Genomic DNA, 25,841 nt, shown 5'->3' with positions numbered 1-25,841 from the left:
ATATCGTCGTCTTATCGTCAGATCTTGTTCTACAACTTATAATGTTGACAATTTATAGCGTAGTTAATATGACAGCTACTAGAATTCGTATACAGTAAGGTAACACGGTAAAAAAATTCAGTTAGGCAACTAAAAAAATTACAGACTATATCAGACTACTGGGTAATGTTATCGTGCAACTTCCGTAACTAGTTCATATATCATATGTCAAGCTGATTAATATGTATAGTACACATTGGTAAATAAATTGATTATTTATGTAGTACATATATATGTATTAAACAATGAATTTACTTAACAAAATAAAATGTTGTATAAACGATGAAAGGAATTTTGTGAACTCGAAACTCCGTTACAAAGTCATATCAGATTATTTTCGACATGCTTTGTTAAACGTATACTAAAGTAAAAAAATCTCAACTGCTATGTACCGACTATGTCACCCGCCCCTCGGGGCAGGCTGAAGTTATTTAAAACCCAAAAGCTCAAGCTTCATTAGCAACAGTTAATGATGGCGGCGACTCTAGACGTATATCACAGATGCTACTGTTTGCCATCTAGATGTAGATACAATATTGTTGTGGGAAAACATTTCTGTGGTTCACTGTTTAATTTTGTCATGTTGTTGTTACTACAACCAACCAGTTTTATGATTCATACTTAATAATTTTATTATGTATTTTGTTTTCTAGAGAAGCATAAAAAATAAATGTCATATTATCCATTAAGTGCCTCTAAAATTTACAGGGAAGTCTCAGAAGAAATATAGCGTCAAAACAACTATTTATTGCTAGGTATTCAGTAGCAGGCTAGCAAAATTTATGTTAATTATACATTTTATAGAATGTGGAATGGTAAACAAGCTGACGGCCTACCTGATAAAAAACCGGACAAGTGCGAATTAAACTCGTGTGGAGAGGGATCTGTACATTGATTATTTAGTATATTCGAAGTAAATTGGTTGTAATGTTGGTTGAATTCATACATACAAATATCAAGAAATGTTACTTTAAACATTTTCTTATAGGTTTTCTTGTAATGTATAGGTAAAGAACTATTACTGTATTTTTTTTTATTTTAGGCTCTGTAGTTTTAGAAATAAGAAGGAAAAAATTATCAATTTTTATCTATTTTCTTAAATAACTTCAAAATTATATCTATATATGCACATAGTTTCGAAGCAAATTGGCTGTAACCGATGGTCGGACGAGCAGACTGATCCTATTAGGGCTCCGTTTTCTCTTATGACGTATAGAACGCTAAAAAATAGTAACCGTCACCTGTAAACATAAACAGTACCTATGTCGTACCAGAATTTTTATCCCAATCTATATTTATTTTCTCATAAAGATCAAATATTGTATTAATAACCTAAAAGTTTTCCCATATAAAACCTTAATAAAACTTACTCAAAAATACACCCAATATCTATTCTTGAATATTAAATAACTAGTAATGAGATAACATACAAAACCAATGTACTTACTAATCATCATCATTTCAGTCTTTAACTGTCCACTACTAAACATATGCCTCCACCTAAAGGGGTTTTGCCAGTAGTTGCTACGCTTGGCAGGCAGAGTTTTTAGGCTTTGGAGATATTTTACGAGGAATACTGCTGCCTATCCCTCGCCCTCCCTTAGTCGCCTCTTACGACACCCACGGGAAAAGATCTATCAATTCTAACAAAATACATATTATTTCAATTAAAGATTGTTAAAACATATTCCTAAAAAAAAACATTTACAGAAAACGATCCCTATTAAATATAATTTTCTGTTTCGTAAACAAAACGAATTAATTCAGAAATTTCATAATGTCTTATCGTAATGTAAAACATTTTTATTGTTACCCCAATAGCAATAACTGGAGTTTAAAACTTTGCCAAAAAAAATTACCCTTATTTTTATAGTCTTACAAAACCAAAGCATCGCAGAGTTACATTCCCAACAGTTGTAATTAATTCCCGAACGACCGATGTAGGTACCTACCTACAATTGAAAGGCATGCCTACTCTGAAAATTTGCATGTTGAGGGATGGACAATTTAAATTTACGATTGCGACGCCCCCCACGCGGGCGACCCTCGCATTTTTTTAATTTTCAATTTTCACTTGCATTCCGACAACTATAGCGTTACTGATAGCTATGCATGTACTGGTATATAAGACATGGTGATTTATAACATTTTCCCATTGCTCCTTTTCATTTAATTTTATTGTATACTGTCGAAAATGCACTTAATGTAAATACATTTACGTAAAAATATGGTGAGATTGTATTCTTACTTATTGTGGCGAGGGTGTAAGATACTTTCTTCTATATAAATAGTCTTTTTAATCGACAGAATGAGAGGAGATAAAAGCTTTAAGTGGAACTCTAGACCAAGGTTTCTGGTAATTTTTTTTTTTTTATTTTAAATAGAGTGATGAGTGATTACCTACGTAATTAATATACTTTTATTTGCATTAAGTATATTATATAATGTACGAATTAAAAGAACATAAACAATAAATAAATGTAGGACTGCCTTACTGAAAGTTTATTATTGCTGAAAGTAATTTTTTCAAGACATCTTTTGGATAACAGTTTTTATTGTTAAACTTGTTCAGGTTGATAATAAAATAGAATAAATAATAGCTATTGCACAAATATTAATAAATTATATTATTTATTTTAATTATATTATTATTGAGATTAATAGTAATTGTTGTCTTGTATAATGTGTTCATAATAGATTACATATAAACAACATCATTAGGGTACAGTCTATGTTTTTAAAATTAAGAAACGTATAGGAATAATGCACATAGGTTATTCACCTTAATGACAAACTGAGTGACAGACAGTTATTAGAATGGCCACTTATATTTATGTAGTACATAATACAAAAAATATGTAATCTAGTTTGTTACGGTCTTGTAGCTCCCGTATCTCGTAATTATGTCAAGATTTTTATATCAAAGAAAATGGCAAATAAAATGACAACCCATTTATTGGAAAGTGATTAATCATTACTTGTGTATAAGACATTTTCTTGAATAGCACAAAATTATATCGGCTATTATACTCATACTTAAACTGTGACAATATAACTATGTTGTGTGATCCCGCCATAAAATGGGTCACCCCTTTCTTTCCCGTAGATATCGTAAGAAGAGACTAAGGGAACTTAATAGTTGAACGACGGGTAGCACTGTTCCTCTTAAAACAACAGTAAAGCCTAACTGCGGTTGACAACTCGTCTGCCAAGCGTGGCAACTACTGGCAAAACTCCCCTTATGGGGAAGACTCATATTCAGTGAACAGTTAATGGTTGATATAATAATAATGAAATATATAACTTCATTAAACTCTGTAACTAGCTACATAAGAAAATACCGTGTTATTAGATGGCTATATAAGTACAAAATACTCAAATGTATATTAGAATTCTAAATAGTTATCTGAAAAACAACTAAATTAACAAATAGAGTTTTAAGAATTAACGGACTGAAGAAACGAAGAGATATTAGCTGAAGTAGTTAAGAGCCACCCACGTAGTATCTCAATGGTAACAGTATATTGACAAATGCTGTTTACAGTGAAGCACACTCCCTTAGGTGGAGCGATAACTGCAAACGTATTAAATTCGATGGATGCAAATGGTTTAGATACATTTTGTGTAATATTAAGAATTTAGAGGGATAATTTAGCGAAAGTCAAAATTTTAGCGATAGATTAATGATTGTCTAAAATAACGTAGATTAATTTTATAAATCTTGCAAAAATATAATATATAATAAGATATTCTTACATGGTAGTTGTTACAAACTTTACTTAACATCATGATATGATTCGATTCGTACCAAATCAATCGTAACAGAAGTTTATCTAGATTTTAATTTTTATTTTTAGCTAATTTTCTAATGTTAATCCTTTAATTTCTCGGTAAGCAAATAAACAAATAATGCAATAAAGTGTAAATAAATAAATCAAAATAAATAAATAAACCCTAATTATTGTGTAATGATAAGGATTGTTATTAATTGGAACGTTAGCCTCCATTACTAGCAATATACCTTACTAAATCGACCTCCATGCGATCTCCTTCAGAAACCAGCCTGGTTAATTTCTATACCACGTGATGAGCCAAATGACCTGACTTCATCCTCACCATTTTATCCTTCACTGGTGCCCCGGCATCTATACCGTCAGTTTAGGCAGGTGCACCATTCGATCTTCATCTATCAAATCTTGACATATGTCAGATAAATCATGTGATTCGCTAGCAACAAAATGAAATAACTGTTGATGAGGATTTTTGGTTTTAATTGTAATAAATTTTAATGCATTACACATTAAAGAGGTACAAAGCACTAATAGATAATTTTCGTAATCCCCGCATTATCTCATAGTCACAATTTTAATCTGTAGAGCACGTAACAAGCTAATGTTCTAGTCCGCAATTACGAAGCAGATAAAAATCTTGCACCGAACACGGTTCAAGGAACATGTCTTTAAACTGGCCGACGTGGAATTAAGTCTCACGTGCTTTTGATAATTTGATAACGGACTATACGCGGCTTTGATTTATTTCATGTAAAACCTGTTCTGACTCAGCTCCGGGATCGCGCGTCCACGCTCTCATGCCCTTTGCTCCGTGGTTTCTAAGTAACACTTGTTGTATAATTAGTATATATTCTTGTAACACGACGTAAAACCCCTGAATGAGACGTTCCCACTGACTATGAAATTAATGACGCCACATTTTGTGTTAAATAAACAACGTAATCCTTCACTTTCTATTGGTAAATTTCGTTTGATATTAAGACGTAAAATGTTATAGGATTGATCGATTATAAGCAGATACCTACATTGTGTTTTTAACACTACAAAATAAATTATACTAAAATATAATCTAATAGATTCAGGACTAAATTAAAAAGAAAATTAATAACATTTCGCGGGCGACAGTCGGCAGTTGTTAATCAAACTACGATCAAAGGGTGTATTTTGGGAAAATTCCCAACTGGTGTATTTGTCATTTCCACTATTTGTCAATTAGTGGCGCTATTGTGGGAGCTCAAAGTGGTTTTGATTTATATATACAATAGTAATAAACAGTGTGTAGGTACTTAATGCAAGCGATGTAAGAAAGATGTTTCATTTAGTGTTCCTGTGATAAATATTTTATCAAAAACATGTTATTTGATTAACATATTTTCTTAGAGTCGTTATTAAGGAATGTATAAACTTTATGACGAATTATATTTTACTTTTTTTTTATAATGTAACTACTTATATGAACTAGTTCTTATTTAAGAATTATCTTAATAAACACACGTTAAAGCATGTGGGAATGCATTGAGAAAAAAATAATTCACGTCAAAAAATATGTAAAGTTGATAGTATAAAAAAATGTTAAGAAAATAAACGTTTTGCTAAACAAACACATTTGTTATACTAATTAACATTAAATAAATATAAGAAATGCGAAACATTGTAATGATGAATAAATAGAAGAGTGGATGTTTGTTAATCTTGCATGCAAAAACTACTAAACGGATTCAAATGAAATTTGATACAGAGGTAGGTTATATTGTAACTTAGTACATAGAATACTTTATGTGCTCATTAACACAGGAAAAGCTGAGTGATACAACTAGCATTATCTCATTTTTTGTACTGTATAAAATACCTCAAAACCGAAAATCTGTCTAACATTAGCAATTACTATTGGTGCTTGTACATTTACAATGAATCATTTTTTGTTAGTTCATTCATCATATGAATGCTACACCGAACACGGGCCCTTATTGCATTAGTCACTGAGTGCACCTCCGTTCTGCAACGGGCTTAACAGAAAGGGCATCGTCGCTGTGGGGATATCCATTACGTTGCGTTGCACATTAATCCGACGCCTGTTTCTTCTGATCTCCTAGTACCCGTTCGTTTATAGTTTAAGATTAATTCCGTTAATTAACTGGACACCGTGTAGAATTAACTTATAGATATCGTTTTATTTCAACACATCCATCTGAGGTCTAGTTTAATTTGTCATTTAGTTATCTAGATAAAATTTGCATAGTTTATTTTTATTAATAACTTTTTTATCCGCTATTTCGTACGCGTGAATTTTAGAACTTAATTTAATAAAATAGATCATTTTTAAATGACATATCGAAATAGAACATGTACTGAATTTTAAATGAAACCATGAATACAATTGTGAAAACGCATCCAATTTGGTGCAGTAGTCATTGCGTGATGTCATAACAACTATAGAGACAGACGCAAAAAATCTAAAAAATATTGTATAGACTACTATTGCTCTTATTGAGAACCCAGATATTATTTTTCTTAAATGTATCCCATATATAGATATAGTCTAGTTACAATTTTATCATATTGTATAATTAATATAGTAAGACCTTGATTATACCTATAGTTTTTGACTCATTTCAGCATTTCGTAATATTAATTAAAATTGAATATTTCTGATCGCAAAACTATTGTTCTATACTTAATCAACCTTTTACTGATATCAATTAAGTATCAGATTAAATATTTTATTAATACCTACCTACTTTCATCCATAATTTTACAATTAATGTATGAAAAACATATGCATAATTTTAATTTATTAACATGCATCTACGTCTACGTACTGTACAATGGATTCAAAAACCCGCGCCTTTTTTACTGGCATCAAAAATTTGCTAACGTCCCTCTAGGGTAAATCCCGCCGCTAAACGTACCCTGAGTGAAATGCTATGTACCCGCTAATTAGTGGGGGCAACTTCTAAATTTAATCAGACAACTTCTGTAATTTTCACGGCGCGTTCATAATTTTTCATGAGCTCTGACAGGACAGGCTGTTCTTATTGCGCTACTGTGTCACTTTCTATCTCGAATTGTCACTTTATGTTGCTGGAGATATTATATAATATCTATCAAGGAGATATTATACTAAGAAAAAAATTATAAAGTTTATTTCTATTGAACTTTTTAGAAGACTTTTTCGTTTGACTTAACGAGTACATTCGGTAAAATTGAACTCAGGGTAGTTCCAGTTATCAAACGGGTCAATTGGGAAACGAATTTCACATATATGAATCATTTGAACATAGTTTAGTGTAATTGAAGGTCATTTATATATTAGATACTAGCTATCAACTTTAGTCGCGTGGATTAGGATAATAAAGTAGTAATCATTATCATAAGTATATCTTTATAAACATCGTATATAGATCATGACCGTAACAAATTTCATTTGAATTTGTTAAGCCGTTTTGGTATTGGATTTGGTATGGGAATAATAGAGTACCAATTATTCCCCATTTAACGACATTATAAAAATATAACATACATCAGGCATGTACGTGCATATATCCTGCAGGCTTACCTGCAGGCTATATGAATATACATACCTATCTATCCTACTTAAGAGCTGCGCTCTTATCGGTGTAGTTCATGCCACTCACTACGATTTTCTGTGAGTCTCTTCACCTCTTGATACGACACAACACTAACTTTTTCCTTCACCTGCCTGACGTAACTCTGCCTTGGTCTCCCTCTTCTACTCCTTCTTCCTTATGTCTTACCTTCTATTGTAATGTTCAAAAGTTCGTCGTGTCGTGTCAAGTGTCCTAACAGTTTTTCCCTTCTGATCTCAATAGCTTTTATAATTTTTATCTTTTCCTCAACCCTAAGTAGGACCTCCGCATTATATACCTAATGCGTCTATATTATAAATAGCCACTGATTCATTCAAAAATGTTTTCCACAACATAAGCATCAAGTCCATTATTTAATTTGAATGCAGCATACGTGCCACCGCGTAAAATGCATATTTTGTACGCACATTTTATTTTTATTTCAATTTTGGAATAAATTACCGTACCGTCACCGTTTCACAAAACGGTAATTTATCATCTACAGTTATTTTCAGTGACAAGTTTTATTGTGGTATAAAAATACTTGAATTTTAAAATCTTGTAATAATAAATTAGATACAGAAAATATAAATGCGAAACTAAATCTATCAGATTTAGATATTTTTACTAGTAAACAAGCTAATAGTCCTCGTGATAACCGTCGCCTGTAGATTAGAACTTTTATAAAATAATAGTATTTTTTTCGAATTTTAAGGTAAATTTAAAGTAAAAGGTTTAGTAATAACTAATCTAAGCTTAACACTTATTAAGATGCTTAGCAAATTTCATCAAATCTCTTTTTTCAGGAACATTAATTTTATACATACATAATATAAGGAAAACAAAATTAATTATTGTATATTTAAAAAGGGGAAATCATTAATCATAAAGTAGAAGGGTGCTTAAAGAGAATGCAAAATACGAAATAAAAGTAACTCATATAGACACATCGTCACCAAAAAAAAAAGTTAGATACTGCGAATTTTGTACATCAGCAGACAGAGATTTTTATTAGATATCCAAACAGAAAGTGAGAAATATTTGTTATAACATGCACGTAATAATACAAATCATAAATCAAAAGTGAATAAGTAAAACGGTGAAATGCGTTACCGTAAATGTGAAAAACATTATTGAAAAATCGAGATTTCGTACGCATGTTGAAATTGATGAAATGTACTTAATCTATATTTAAGAAGGTTATTATTTATTTTACATTTATAATTAATTATTGCTGTCTTTATTCAAAATCATAAACATCCTTTTTATTATAAATCATTTTCAAGAAAATTGCTTTAAACATTAATCTTTACGGATCTGTAGAAACAAATTACATTAAATACTACAGATATTAGGTATTTTTTATACAATTTAGAATATCAAACAAGCTAACAGCACACCTAATAGTATCTACGCCTATACACATGAATAGAACCATGGGCATAACAGGGTATATTGATATTTTCCATCAGGTGGACCGTCAGATTGTTTGCTATTCTAGATTATATAAAAAAGCTTACGTCATTATGCTTATGGCTTGCGGTTCTTTTCTATTTTGAAATTAAATAATGACTTCCGAGAAAAATGGAATGGAATGGCAAATAAGCGGGTAGGCCGCGAAAACGAACATGTTATTTGAAATTTAAAAATGAAGATTTAGGAAAAGTACGACTCGCTGATTTAAATCCAATGTCATATGCAGAACATTTAAGGAACGAAGTCATGTCATTCAATTAGGTCTTTTTTTAGATGAAAATGACTATTCCATCCTAGTTGCGCTATCATCTATCCAGGTACCATTTAATGATGACAAAAGAAGATAAATACAAATAGGATAGCCCATCGTGATGTAATCACAATGGTTTGCAGAGGCGACCGCGAGTAGGTCTAGTTGACAGGATATTTAAAAGATCGACAGGCACAATCTTTGATGTAGCGTAGAGAACATTAGATTTCAGGGTGTACTGAACTACAGGAATGACCCATTTAAACCTGAACATACCTTTGTAGTGTGCACATAATAGCCAGGAATGGAATCTGTTAATCAAAGCCCGGTGCAATCAATTACTGGCAGTGCAATCAAAATCAATTCCGTCCGACCCGAAGGGCAAAGGGCAGATTGAAAGAATATTCTAGATCTTTACGATCTGGTTTTTAATTAATAAGTGTATGAATTCACATACAAAAAAACAACAGAACATTTAATCTACTAATTATATGTGGTTAAAATTAAGTTCTTGTGTCCTATTTTTTGCCCATGTGGTCCCGGCATAGAATCACACCTTTCCTTTACCGTAAGTGTCGTAAAGGCGACTAAAAAACTAGGTCTAGGTTGATTAAGGTCGAGGAATGGGCAGCAGTGTCCCTCTTAAAATAGCACCAAAGTCTAACTGTGGCTGCTGACCCGCCTGTTAAATGTAGCAACTACTGGAACAATTCCTCTTATGAACGAGACCTATGTTCAGCATTCTGTTTTTATGTACCTTACTAAAAAATAGTAAATAAAATGACACCTCACTCTAAAATAGTGAGTAATCGGGACGTATTATAGGTATCAACAGTACTAGGGATTCGTAATAAATCATCGTATAATATAAGCTTGTTGCTGCAAAAAACCTACTTCAATTGTGACAAAACGAGTTAATATAATTTAAAAATCAAATTACAAATCAGATTTTTTTAAAATTCAGGTCAGTTATATATATACTATATGTTTAATAAACATTAAAAAATGTACAACCCAATTGAGAACTTCCTTCGTTTTGAAGTCAGTTGAAAATACATGAAACCTAAATCTTAAACTTTGCTTTTCTGATAAATAATTTGTTATGTCTCTAAAATCTGAAGTAGTTCTGTTTTTATTATTAGAACAAATAATAATTAATTCTTTTGTTTCCTTATACAAATGACAGTGCATAAATTGAACAAATAGCTAAAATAAAATTAATTTTCATTTAGTTGATTACCTACAGATCTATAAATAAATAAATTTATCCTAAATTATTTCGTTTCAGTAACTGCGGATACACACGAAATAGGTATCTACTAACATCGAATAAATTAACAAACAATAAAGATTTGGAACATGATAACAAGTACCAATGGGTCCGTATTCATTACGCAAAAGAAGACACAGTATATCATATAAATTAAATTTCAAAACTCAGCTTAATGTCTGAAAATATCAATTGCATTTTTCGTATCATTGCCGATTATGCATATGTATGTACATCGCTGCGTTATAGTGCCCGAATTCTCCGCCGCGGCGCTGCGGTCGCAAAGTTATAGCCGTTTAATTAACATTGCTATCATACCGGCTAATTGTTATATCGCGCAGAGCTGATTTATGGCGAGATACAAACGCCGACACCTTTGTAATTGCTACACGTGATTCAAACATATCATGCATACGTTTAAACAATAGACTAAAGCATTAAAGCCCAATATTGTTATAACTTGATATAATTAATACTGAATATCAACAACGAAAATAAATTATAAGAGTAAATAAGTATATATTTAATGTAAAAAGAAATTAAATTACATATACGAATTACTTTTTTAACAGATATATATTTGGATCAAAGTTAGTAAAATGTGCAGTAACAAATATTAAACAGCGCCATCTGTGAATAAAATGTGGAATTATTAAATTAACGCCATCTGTCTTATTTAATCTAAACTAAATTAAAATAAACGTGTAAGTAGGCACAATCAAACAGCGTGCTTTAACATTTTGAACATTGTTAAGTCCAATGATCCTAGGGTTTAACAATTTTGAAAATCTAAATAGAGCTACCTATTTAGCTATCAGGTAGATAGGTAATTTCTTGAAAAAATTATATCTTTGCGAAAGAGTCTATACTATATACACACTAAGTAAGGAAAATAATTTAATATTATTTTCTACAAAGAAAAGCTTTTTGGCAAAATTAGTAGGAGACTAACATGAGAATGGGCAATAAAAATAGTAAAAAAAAATTTAAATTCGATATTTAAATTGTTAAACATATCTTTTAGAACACACAACAAAAAAATATCGTGTAAGTGAGAATCTCGTCATTTCTAAAGCCGTATAAATTATATAACTAATCAACTTTTTCTTTTGAAAAAAGTTCAAGTAACAATAGGTATCTATTACTTCATAGTTATTATGCAAAATAGGACGTGAATTATTTATTTCGTAACTGTAGAATTATCACTATGTTGTCTTTCCATACTCCATATCCAGATAGGTAGCTATTAAATTGTTCATTTAAATCCATGCCTTATAGAAATTGTAACATAAATGTAAACGGAAGTACGACATGGCAGACGAGTTAATTTACGCGCGGCGAGCCGGTATCGGACGGTATCTGGGGCTTCCGCCCGCAGCCGGCGATGAAAGCCATACATCAAAGTTCGGTCGAAACACGCTGCTTCCAATGAACCTGCCTATGTTCCATACATTCCCATATAAGTGATTATTGATGTGATCTTTATAATTATATGTATAGATTTACAAATTATTGAAAAAATGTTAATTATAATTTCATTACAGGTGATGGAAAAGTCTAAAGTATACTGTATTATATGGATCTGAGAAATAGTAGTTAGCTTACATATATTGAGCACATGACTAAGAAAATTTTACGTCGACACCATATATTATGAAGTTTTTCAAAAACTAAATGAATCATTTGGTACAATTTATATATCTATACATAATTCAAAAACATAAAAAATAAACAGTACACTTTAATAAAACGCAGATTCAGCACTTATTATCATCAAAATTCATATACTCTGAGGTAAGTAGGTACTGTTTGCTTAATATAAAATATAGTTTTAAGGAGATCAATTAACCTTCATTGGCACGTCTATGTTCACATCGAACTGAAATAATAATTGACTTTTACTATTTCTTCTTTCATCTCAAACACAATAAAACATTGCCCTCAGTACTTTTAAACTAAACGTATAAAATTGTTCTAGCTTTATTTTATTTTATTTTTTGCAATATAGAATAGCAAATACTCTGCCCGCCGACCTAATGAAAAGCGATAACCGTCGCCTATAGACATGAACAGTACCTTGCACATAACAGAATAGTGTTTTGTTTCACCCATGATACATTCCATGTATTGCCATTTCTGAGGAGTAAGGTGTTATGCCTCTGTATCCTATGAATTCACTGCCATATCGCATTCTTCAAACCGAAACACAGCAATGCAAACACAACTGTTTCATGGTATAAACACGAAAGGGGCAGATGTACCCAAGCAAACGACTTTTGTACAAAGTAGTCCCTCTACTGTTTGATCATTTGGTGTAAGTGCACCTTTAGAAGAACAAGACTACTTTTTCAAGTTAGTTAAGATAATTATGCACATTTGCTATGCATTCACATATTTTGAAAGTTAGATGCATGACCGCTAAATGAATTAAAAAATTATAAATGCTCCTTAATCTTCTCATACAATTAATACCTTTATTAAATACCTTATTATTTTAATTTGTATGTTTTGTATGGAATGTAAAATATTTACTTGTTTTTCACAGGTAATAAATTTGATATGCTAAATATTATCTTTTTAGCATTTCAGAATAAGCCCATTACTGATCAGAAATATGAACTTAATTACCTATATTAACATTAAAATTTAATTACAATAGAACGCTCTAAATAGAATATTTATTCCACTTTCTTTAGAATATATAAATAAAATCATCTATACCAATATAATAAAGAAGTAGGTTAGTTTGTTTATATGTAGTGAATAACAGATTAAACTTTTAGTAAAAAAATTAAGAAGTTATATATATTCTGTTGATTAAAAACTACAGTTAACTATGGTACTTTTATATCGAAAGACACATAATAGTAATATATTATAGTAATATATAAAAAAATATATGACAGATTTACGATAGAAAGTTACAATCATTGGAGCAAGGTCTTTACTTCAATAAATTATTGTTTCAATGTCACGAGTGTAATATACTATATATTTTAAAATAATTTTATTTATCATAATGACTTACTTTCGTATACAGTTCTATCGATATAATGATGTATGGCGTTTTATTGCCATATGGCGACTCAAAAAACATGGGATAAAAATATAAGTAATAAAAAGATATTTGGTAAATAGTTAAAATATAACAAAAATAAATATCAAGAGGTACTTATTATTTACATCAGTACATAGTCATCAGCTGTTGACTATATAATGATGTGTGAACTCATTTAACTAACTTAAACTAGATTTGTAAAAAAAATACTACATTTAATCTCAGCCGTCATGCATTATTAATTTTGGTACCTACCTACTGTCAAAATAGATGTGGGTTAAAACCAAGATAGTGGATGGTGTTTAGAGTTTAGCATATTTTATAATATTAGCTAGCTATGGTGGTAATGAAATGTTTAGATTAATAATAAATATTAATTTGTATATATATATAAAATTATTATAACAAATGTAGAAAATTTAACTTAATTTCACAAAGAAACATGAATATAAAATTTGAGGTTAACAAAATAAGTGGGTTATATCTATATTACATAAATAAACAAAAATTAGAAACTTACAAACACTAAAATAAAAATATATATAAAAATAAGTGATGCAATAAAGTGAAACGACTGTATAGCACTATAGCACCATCTATAAATAATTTAACAAACTAAAAATAAGCATCAACAAACTTTCGAAACATTCACATTAGTGACCTCTGCCGGTGAGTAGTTGGACTTTTGAGATGGATGATTTCTTGACTTTGAAATACTGTGCTGCGTACTAAGAGAGGGCATATTGAGTATTATAAATTGTAAAATTTATTAATTTTCACTGAAACAAATAGGAATGAATGAACTGTATCAAATTCAAATACCTAAGTAATAAAATAAACTTCAGATATCGTTTTGTATTTTCCAATACATAAACAACTACATACTTAGTTTTAATTTTCTATTATGTAACTTCAATAGATTATTTATTTATTGATATATAAAACATCAATAAATAAATAACACATAAAGTAGTATAACAATATAATTATAATAATATTTATATTGGTAACGTTGTTATTAGAATTTATTTAATTAAATTGCTAACAAGCCTACTTATTCCAGCTGGAAGTGTATCTAATAAGAAAATCAAACAGAGCAACACAATACACATTGCGCATTGGATTACCAATAAGAATATTTACTGTACAACAGCTGTGACCTCTACCGCGACATTTTGTTAGGCGCTGCATTGAATAGCTATTAATCATTGGAATAATTTTGACAATGATGCTATTCGTGTCTATAGGCAATAATTAGTACTTGGAGAATAAAGAATTACAAGTAAAGGCGACTAACAGTCCCATTGTTAGCTATGGTTGACCTCCACACGATATCCCCTGGAAATCGTCATGGTTAATTGTTGATCAATTTGTCACAATGGACTAACTGACTTGTTTTCATCCTTTCTTATTATCCTTCCTTGGTGTCCCAACAGCATATACCGATAGTCCAGGCTGGAGTGCCATTCCCTTATCATCCATAAAAAAAAATATGCCACTTAGAATGGCAAACAAACTAACGGCCCACCTGATGGGAAGTGGTAACCGTCGCCTCTAGACATGAGCTGTACCATGTACCTACATAACAGAGTATACTGTTTCGCCCATGATACCTCCCATGCATTACCATTCCTGAGGACAACTGCTTCACGGTAGAAACACAAATGTGGCAAAGGTACCCAAGCAAAAGTACTACTTTCCATTAGATAAGCCGTCAGATTGTTTTCGATTCTATATTACTAGACCATTAGTTGATGTCACTAAAATGAGTGTATATAATAAACACATAATAACCTTTGTACATTCTATAGCTTTCTTTCAGCTTCTCAAAGGTTGACAGTAAGAGATCCCTTTATGGGATAAGTCTGCCATTGTAAATTAAATCTTTTAATGTGTCCAATATAAATTATATACAATAAAGATTTTATAATTACAAACCTAATAGATTCATATTTTTCTCCTATAGAGAGAGTCATGTGACGATGATGAATTCTTTTTTTAATAATTCTCCACAACATTGTTACATTATAACATTGGCATGCCATACATATGTTGATACATTAAAGATTGTTTCAGACTGGAAACCAAACTAGGCTCGAAGCTTATATCTCAGATGAATTGATGACGGTAAGCATTTATTTAGTTATAAATACTTCTTCTTCTTTGAGTTCTACTTCTATCAGAGCTTGGGCAATATAAAGGCGATAATAATTTTTGAAGTTGCCGTTCTAAAGAGCGTTGTATCAATGTTTAAATATTTTAAATAATTACAAGTACCTACCTAGCAATGTGATTCTAATTTACAAGATATATAAACAAATAATTTACCTAAAGTAAATTATTTATTTATAATAACATTAATTATTTACATTATCATATTAAATAGATTACTAATAGAGATATTAAAGTTGTTAACAAGGCCATTCCTATTCATTTCGACAGGTCGTTTAAATTTACTTTGACGAAAATAAAATTTTGAATTCCACAGACAAGCAAAAGGAACATAACGATAGGGATGGGATGAGCAACGGCGCGTCTGTCGAGATTTTTTGCACGATTTTTTCGACGTTATTATTATGAGAAAAAAATGCGGAGTCAGTAAAACGGAACGTGGGGTGGGGGCATGACGAGGGTTCCCCAGTTTGATTGAAGCGAGGAGGTGGGGGGCGGGGCAGTGACGTCATGCTCTCATAATAGGCCGTGGCGTGCAGTGATGGCCGCCGTTTATCAAGAACTCGCGTTAGTCCCTGCACTTGGACTATTTTGTGTCCATCTAATATCTAGTAGATAATTACTTTAGTATTAGAATTTGGTCTGAATTAGAAAATTCTTACAAATATTATAAAATAGATGCGTAAGTGAATTTGTTTGTTTATTTGCTTTTTACCTTTTAGGACTTATGACTCGACTTAGTGCTTAATTAAACGTTCGGATATTTGATATATAAATAATGTTTGGGATGAAGCACATAGTCTATTTTTTATCTCGGTAAATCAGTACATTTCGGTCACTCAAGCAAAATCGCGAGTAAAAAGTAGTACCTACTTAATAATTAAAAAGCACTTATCTATAATTTAATTAAAATATCTATAGTAGGTTAGTATATAAGACTGCACTATTCAAGTATATAAAAGGGAAGTACAATTAATGGTTAAATTTCCAATCATAATATAAATCAGATATTTAAATATCTAAAACACTTTGTAATAATGTTATTCAAATAAATCGTTACTAGTTTATTTCGTTTGAAGATACGTAAGTAATCCATTGTTTACACTGAAGCAATAACTAGTGCATCTTGTTTTATACCAAGCTGTTTATACCAAGTTGATTTTTAATTTCAAATCGTGAACGTTATAAAAATAATTATTGTGAATAGTGAAGTTGACGTTACAGAAATCAAGCATTCACGTGCGTGATGATGGGAGGAGTTGGGATCGCGTGACGGGGGGCAGTAAACACGGGAACACCTCGATGCTAGGTACATCACTAGCTACGCCTATTGCCGGCTGGTTGGTCGAAAGTTAGAAAATATACGTTTCTTATCAACTTTTTTTATGTTGTCGGCATGATTTGATTGTGGGCTTTTGGGTGATGCTTTGTTTTGTTACGCCAATATTAGATAACCTGAAAATGTTTAATGGTGGCATAAAATGTCCATACCAGTAAAGCGTCGTAGTATGTATTATAATACCAATACTTTTTTTACCAAATTAAACTGGTAATCAGACTTGCAACTAAAATCACAGCCCACCTGATGTATTGTGGTAACTCACTGAAGCCTCTATTAGATATGAACAGCAACTATGGATATCACGGAATAAACTGTCTCACCCATGATACTTTAAAAAAAAAAACAAAAAAATATGTATAAAAAAATAAAAAGTATGTATAAAAAGCTTAAAATATTTTTAATTGCAGAAATATAGGTATATGGGTATATCTAAATAAAAACTTTTTAAATTCTAATAAAATAGATTAAATTTGTTAAATTAAAATAAACATTTAAAAGGTCATGCCTTATTTCTTTTTTATTAATTAGCAGTTTATTTTTAATTATATAGCAAAAGAATATTATTATCTATTAAGTACCTAATGAGTCAATAGTTAAATATTAGATATATTATACTACCGACATTATCTCTGAAGTTAATGATTAATTATGTAATAAAATTAATAATTAATTTATCATTAAATGATGTTATCCGCTCGCATGATAAACATGGAAACTGGCGCTGTCTTATTCGAGTTATTTGTAGATGGCAATAGTTGGTGAAATGTGAGGATGATATAGGCCCGGTATGGAGAATTTACTAGGAATTAACCACGACAGTATCCAAGGCAACCGCGTGACTTGCTAGCAACGGGAACACCAGTCCCCATTACCAACAATCCCTCCTCTATAATCAGTAACTTAATCGAATTACCTACAGTTGTTTGTAACAGCCAAAAGTGAATACGACTTTTAAACGTATAAAGATTAAAACTTTCTTAATTTTAAAAGGTATAAAAGAAAAATGATTAAGTACAATGATAGTTAAATCATTCTGATGATTAATTACAAGATTACCAATGGAAATAATAAGATCTAGACTGAGCAGCACAAACAATGTTACCTTTAGCGGTGCTCGTGTGTTTGAACAGCTGCAGCTTGGCATTGGACGAAGACAATATGTTTTCTGTATGTGAAACAAAATATGCTTAATAATAGTCAATTTTGTAATTTGTTTTTTGTTTTATACTTACGTATATATGAAATGTACACTGAGAAAGATTCTTAAGTACTGACTGCGACCGTGTATAAGCAAATGCAGTGTACAATCGCCCACATCTTAGCATCTTAGTTTGATATTAAACAAAAACGTTAACCATACATTTATTAAACTAATAGTAAAATATAATTGTAAAAAGTACTTGTAAAGTTTAAAAGCAAAATATAACCTAAATATCCAACTTTTATTATTAAAATTTGTCTTTGTATTAAATTAAACATAAATAATTAAATTAGTTTTTTTTTTTTTAAATTATATACATATTCATCAGACTTCAGTTTCTATTTCTAAATATTCCATAGCACATCATTCATTATTACCTAAAGTTACTACCTACTACTTGTAAGGAGTTAATAAAACAAAATGCAGTTGTGACGAAATCGGCTCAATAAAGTAGCTCTTTTATGGCGCAATTAGTTACATGTTAATTAATATAAAGTAATAAAAGTTAACCATTTATTGTTCTGATAGAACCTGTCAATAAATAATCGAAGTAGCACGGTTTATAACAGGGTGACCATATTTTTGACAATATCACAGGATATCCTTTTTTCTATTATCTCATATTCCGTGAAATAATTATAAAATATGACTCGTATTTATTTCTGTATGCCTGTTTTTGTAAGCATTATTATTGCATTTTAATCAGATAGAATTAGCAAGGCGGATGTAGTGTTTATCTATAATAAGTGCCTAAGATCATGTAACCCACGTGCGTCACAAGTTTAATTAATTGTATTTACATGAACTTTACTCTATGAATGAACTGGCAAATAGAGGATCAATCGCTATGTAATAGATATATAAATAACGAGATATTTCATAGGTATATTAGATTTTAAGTATTTTTTTAAATGGATGTTAATAGAATAGTCACTCCGCCTCCGCTAACGGTATACACTGGTCACCCTCACCTATCATCTGCTTGCTTCATCCTCACCTATCATCCCTCACTGGCGTGGAGTTAGCCCATCGTGACAAAAATTGAACGATAAATCAATCACGAAGGATTCCAGAGGGAACCGCGTGGAGGTCGACGTGATGGAGTATATTCCTAGCAAGGAAGTTATTAAGCCCAATTGCTAATAATACCTTCTCCCTCCAGATTTGAAGTATTTAAATTTAGCACACACAATCGCGGGACTACAAGTAAAGTTTTTTTCCAACCATTGAAGTAAGTAATGTACTTACACATAGTATATTATTATAATATACAGTATATTATAAAACTCAGTTATTATAAATAATGTGTTTGCATCGCAAAGAAAAAACTACAGCTTTAGTCATAATAAACCAACATGGGAGTGAACTTTGTCGATTTTAATAACAGTTATCAAAATACATTCAAATTTATATACGTAATTGAGTAACATACACACAACATATATTCTGTTTTTCCATGTTACTGTTCATGTTTACAGGCGACGGTTACCACTTTCCATCTGGTCTGTCAGCTTGTTTGCCATTATATGCTGCGTAAAAAAAAACATACAAAATTGACGTAGAATAATAGCAGCAGAACATATTTATTTATAAATATTGTATAAGATAATCACTAAGTACTTATGTTTAAGCAATAAAATTATGACTTATTAAAAAAATAAATATAGCAGAATTTAAAAACCTATTAAATTTCATCCTGTAAACAAAAGAAAGTATTCGTCACCCTACATCCGATGAAAATATCAAGGACTGGTTAGATACCGAAAATGCCACGACCAATGATCGTTACGATAAAAAGAAAAAGTAAGGCCGAATATACACGACGCGAACGTCAGCCGACGGGCGTTGTGCACGCACTACGTAATATTTCTTTTTTCTTACATACCACCCACCGTTACATAGTCTCAAGGCCTTTAATATGTCTAATGGATAAAGCAAAGAGTGTTATACTATCAAATATCATTCAATTATCAAAGGTTATATGTACAATTTAAATATGTTAGCACATATTATTTTAATCATAAATACTTGCTCGAAATATAAAAAAAAAATGAGAGATGATTCGTAAACTATTCAAGATATTATAAAACATTTTAGTGATTTTAAATATGCAACTACATGCATGAATTAGTTACACCGACAAGAGGAAACTCTTAAATGTAAAGAAAAGAAGAAATATGCAACTACTCTATTTATATTGATAATTAAATTTAAATAACGATCCTATATATTGTATATACCACTATAAAGTTCACAAGTTTATTTTTTTATTTTTAATAATTAATGATAACATTATTAAAGATTCAAATGCCGTTCAAATAACTTCTCTTATGACTTGAATAATCGCATTACAGTTAATAATTGTAACATATATTGAAAAAATTAAACACAGAAATTAATAAGTAGATGCGATATGTTTAGTTAAATTAATGTATTAATACCGACATGTCTTTTACTATCTTCCTGATTTGATTAGATTTCTGTTCTGTATAAATAAAAATCAATACCCGAATGTATGTAAAGACATCACTTCAGAAGGGTTGCACGTAATATATAATTCTTTTTATGTCGTGTTTATAATTGTTAGGTCAAGACAAGTTTCTATGAAAGAAATTTTTTGAAAAATGTTATAGAAAAGTGAAAAATTTGGGTTATAAATCTCCATATAAAAAATGAGTAACTGAGTGATTGAGACATGTGATGGTCCCCCCTTTTTGCACCCCTTATAATAACTACCCTCTTAACTAACCTACACGTGGAAAACCTACAAAGCCTATGAAAAGCCTACGAAGGCTTAACCTAATGAAAATCCATGAAAATCTAAAGAAAACCTACCCTAAAGGATAGCCTAACACCCTCAATATAACCCCATACCTATATTGCCTTATACACCCCAAATATCCTATGAATCATATAAACCCTTACAATAAAACATAATATTGAACAGATCTTTAGTAGAACACTTGATCATTTGGCCAGATAAATAAATGTGTGATCGTCTAGTAATGTAGGACCCGTTGTGTGTGTAATAACCAAAAGGTTCTTTAATTGGTATATGATAGGAGTTAAATAATGAAGATGATTGATAAATCTTTAAGGATTAAGAATAATTAATGAATTATACTCATAATTCATGAAACTAGAAGGTTATGTTAATTTAATATTAAATTACAGAATAACTGTAATAAAAAAAAAAATGGGGGAGCGGTCGGGCCCCTCACACGCCCGGACCAGTGGAAGACTTTCCAACTATCTATAACTCTTCCTCCTAAAAGGTAGGGAAGGGTATTACTATTTATTAATGCACTCTGATGGTAATAAGGGCATGAGTATTCTCAGTTCCAAACCAAACATAAGTACATTTACTTCAACATTACAGTGGCTCCACCAGCCCCACGATGCTTCCAGTATAATTTAATGTTTGCCAGAGGCAAAAGGATCGGAACTGAAATCCCAGGATCACTCCGACACGAGAGCTTACTCATGGGCGATGACCCTTTCAGTCCTATATGGCGACATAGAGATCACCCACTAACAGTACGAAACTGTTTCCCAGCGTCACCCTGTTACGAGCTTACTCAATGGGGGTTTCCCTTCGGCTCCACAAGAGATCAGACCAAGAAGCGAGATCACCCAGACACCAGAACTTACTTTGTTGGGACATAACCCTTCGGCCCTATAATGTGACATTAGAGATCACCTGTGAAGACAGTCCGATAGAGATGAAGATTTGTGTGATAGGGGATACCTTCCACACCCTGGAATTGGCCAAGCCATATAATGTTGATAATTGCTATATCATAACATAGCATTGTCAATTTAATATTATTTACTTAATACCAAGAATACTCAAGGTTCAAGTTAAATCAGTTGATTAGGCCGGAGCCTAAAAACGAGTAGTCCAACCCATAGGTCGAGAGCTACTAAAAGTAATGAGTGCTATTGAATGAACTATAAGTCCAGTCAATTATATATAATATTATTGGTGATTAATCACATTGTGAATTAACCAATTATTTATTCAGAGAGATATATCTAAAGGAACTATAAGTCCTTTAAAAGACACTGATTAATCACAAGTTAACAACGTCTCGTGAAATAACCAGTTGGGTTTTCTATAAGTTTGAGGACACTAAGTCCAACAAGCTATTATTGTGTTGAGAGTAATAGAAATCTTTTGTAATATTTGTAGAGGTTTGATTAATCACATTGTGAAATAATCAGATTAAATAATTATGTAGCTTTATAGAGAGGACTATAAGTCCTAATTGGTTGTTGTCATAAGTACTGATAAATTACACATTAAAGTGCCAGGTCAATTATTATATATAGGTATATAGGAAGGACAATAAGTCCTATTTGTGTATGTTGTAGTAGTAGAGGCAATATATTGCATAATTATAATGTGAAAGATATAGATTAAATATATATTTGTATAGAAAGGACAGTAAGTCCCATACAATTATTGTAGCTGTACTATAGTTATACTATATCTACTTCCTTTTAGTGTCTTAGTAAACCTATTTACTAAGAGGATTCAATGACGTATTGATGTATTGAATTGAATTTTGATTATCTATCACAACTGTCAACGTAACAAATACTAGCAAGTTTATTTGTATTTGTTTAATATAATTAAATATAAAATCATCATATATCAACCGTAATATATAACTAAATTATCAGTGACATAAATAATCATGGTTTACACCAGAAATAATTAACAGTATCCAGTAATGCTGCAGTTTTATATTCACACCAGTAGCCAAGCCTACTTTCAAATTCAAGAATGAACAGAAGATTAGAAGTTTAACATTCCCATTGCAATTGCACTTACAACAATATATACACACAGTACTAATTATCAAGAACATTCCTCAAATGTGTGGTGAAGATTTCCCAATATGCTATCTATTTGATTCCTAACCTCTAATGTAAATTTATTAAAGAAGTGAATAATCAGTGTTAGTGTTTGCTTTATTAATATTTAAAGCAATTGTCCTAACTTGATATTAATAGGATAATATCTCCTTGGATACAGTCCGACATAAACATATAACTCAATAATTAAATTTATAAAATACTAATATTATATTTTACTACCTGTATATCTCCATACTATTCCCATAAAATATTCAAAACATGTATATTAAATATAAATCCAGTAAACATTCACTAATATTAACCCTGTCCGAACTTGTCTAGTCAATATAACATGAACAAACAACATACATACAAACCCCATCGCCAGGACAACTTCCTTTCTAAATATGAGCAAAATACATAGCCTCACAAGTGTCATACAGTACCAATTCCATACCGAACCCCACACCTATAGTCAGAGAATCTTTCAGTACTTTTATTACCATTAGGAAATAAATCCACACCTATAATATCAGCATAATTAAATATTATTAGTAATCAGTAATACACACAGAATTGTTATTATCAGCTTGCTTACTACAACAAAATCAATATTAAAGTTTATAATAAATCAAGACAAAATATCTATTTAAACAATACAGGCTTGTTTACCATAAACACCTCACAGTCACATGAATTTATTTAGTAACACAATTAATAATGTATTAAAAGTATTACATTCACATAATATCACTTGCAACAGTTAAGCTGTCTCTTTGTACATCTGGTGTAAAACAAATCCCCACATGTAGTCATGGATAATCAAATATAGACTAAGAATCACTAATCTGGTCGACCGAGTAATGGTATAAAAACACTTCACCATGAAGCGCTAAGTATGAACAGATATTCCAAACCAACACTGTAATAGTGTAATAAATACAAACATTTCATCATCATCATCGTCCCAACCATCACCAACCCACGACTGAACACAGGCAACTTCCACCGACCGACACAAGGAACGGCCCCACAATACACACAAAACAGTCACTCCAAACAATGGAGGTAGCCCACACCGCACTTGCATTCACAGGGTCGCCACTCAATAACCCCTCTCTCTCATCAACGGCTGCTTCCCCAGCAATGAGACCAGACCATAGTCACTTTAGTCTATTATCCCCAACAAATAAATACTTTATAATAACTAGATATGAAACTAGTTAGTATTGTAATAGTTCAATAGTTGATTCAATAAGTATTTTCCAAAACTGGACAATTAGAACATTGAATCAAATTGATGAAGTTCTATCAAACGACCATATAATTGGATTTTGTATATGAGTAGAATAACGTAAGTACGTAAATTATATTGATGTAAACTTTGTTCAAATGTGATTGCATTTAACGATATACGCATTACCTAAAGGTATATAGACTCGACTAAATACGTATTTTAATAGTTGTTGGGAAAAATATTAAGTATAGACTTTGCCTGTGATCACAGTCAAAAATCTAACTACGTAGTAATAAATGGAACAAGCTCACCGGATTCTCCAGTCTTCTATTGATTAATTTCACACACTTAATCCATAGTGATACACTAAGATCTCAAACCCCTTCATCGAACCAGCCCCTCCTAGATCTATATCCTAGTTATTTTTTATTTTATTGCGCAATCCCTAAAACACGACTCACGCGCCATTTTCCTTTTCTTTTTTTCTCTTTATTGCGCAATTCCTAAAAAGCGACCCCCGCGCGCCCGCCGATCTGCCGTCTCTCTTTTTTTTTTTTTTCTATTCTTTCTCTAATAACGTCCTAGATTATGTCACCAAAGGGTAGATATTTCAATAATCAGATTTAGCCTATTATTCGAACTGAACTTTTCTTTAAATTCAATTTAATTATATGTAAACGTATTTTGGTATTTTATATTAAATTGATTCTCGAATTTATAAAACTTTAAAGGCTCTCATAAACCTTATTAAACTGTGTTGTATGTATCTTTTTTACACCTGATGATAAAAAGGTAAACTATAATTTGGTTATATATAAAATATAATATATTTTTGTTTAATTTATTTAATTTTCTTGTGACATCCACTACACTTTGGAAACACATCAAAGGAGTTTCCCTTCTGTGTCAGTATTTCATATATGGTAACGTCTTCTCTGTACACTATTGTGAACCTTGACTTTAAAGTTTGTTTATATTAAATAGCTCAGCTTTCGCAGCGGTCACCCATAGGAACCCCTGTTTCTTTTATGTACTTATGGTATTAAACCTATTGTACTATAGGCGAACCGTCACAGACAGAAGACATAAAAGAGATCTTCAGAGCATACCATATAGTTTTATATAATATAGGTATAAATTTTTAACTTGATTTTAACGTAAGAAAACTTATCAGCGAATTCTAACCCTCGGAGTCTCGTACCCAACTCAAAATAGATAGTAGACAATTAGACGTTGAATCTAATTAGTTAACGAAGACCCTCTGTCTTTTCGCAACTAGACAGTCGAATGTCCTTCCTTTTGTACGGTTATATAGGTCTGAATAACTCAGAAACTTACCATACTCAACTTTAGCTTTGAAATTTATTAGTAATATTTACCTACTAATGAAATAATTGTTCCCAATTAGGCTGTTTTGAGATATTTTAATATTAAATTGTATAATAAGTTATATAGTCCTAGTTCCACAAAAAAACATCTACTTTAACAGTGGCAAAGGAGATAAATGAAGGATGATAAGTGAGATAGATGAGAGCAGGTCAGAAAATCTATTGTG

General features: G+C 31.0%; 1 protein-coding gene across 5 annotated transcripts in view; it reads right to left on the bottom strand.

The window, feature by feature from the left end:
* The window catches only part of LOC113518751 (homeotic protein antennapedia-like), a 247,630-nt gene that overhangs the window by 24,941 nt on the left and 196,848 nt on the right, over positions 1 to 25,841 (bottom strand). The gene's annotated exons all lie outside the window — the stretch shown is intronic.

This window comes from Galleria mellonella, unplaced genomic scaffold (genome assembly GCF_026898425.1).
Source record: "Galleria mellonella isolate WM207_F2 unplaced genomic scaffold, CSIRO_AGI_GalMel_v1 utg159, whole genome shotgun sequence".
NCBI lineage: Eukaryota > Metazoa > Arthropoda > Insecta > Lepidoptera > Pyralidae > Galleria > Galleria mellonella.
This window is presented reverse-complemented; position numbering and strand designations above follow the sequence as displayed.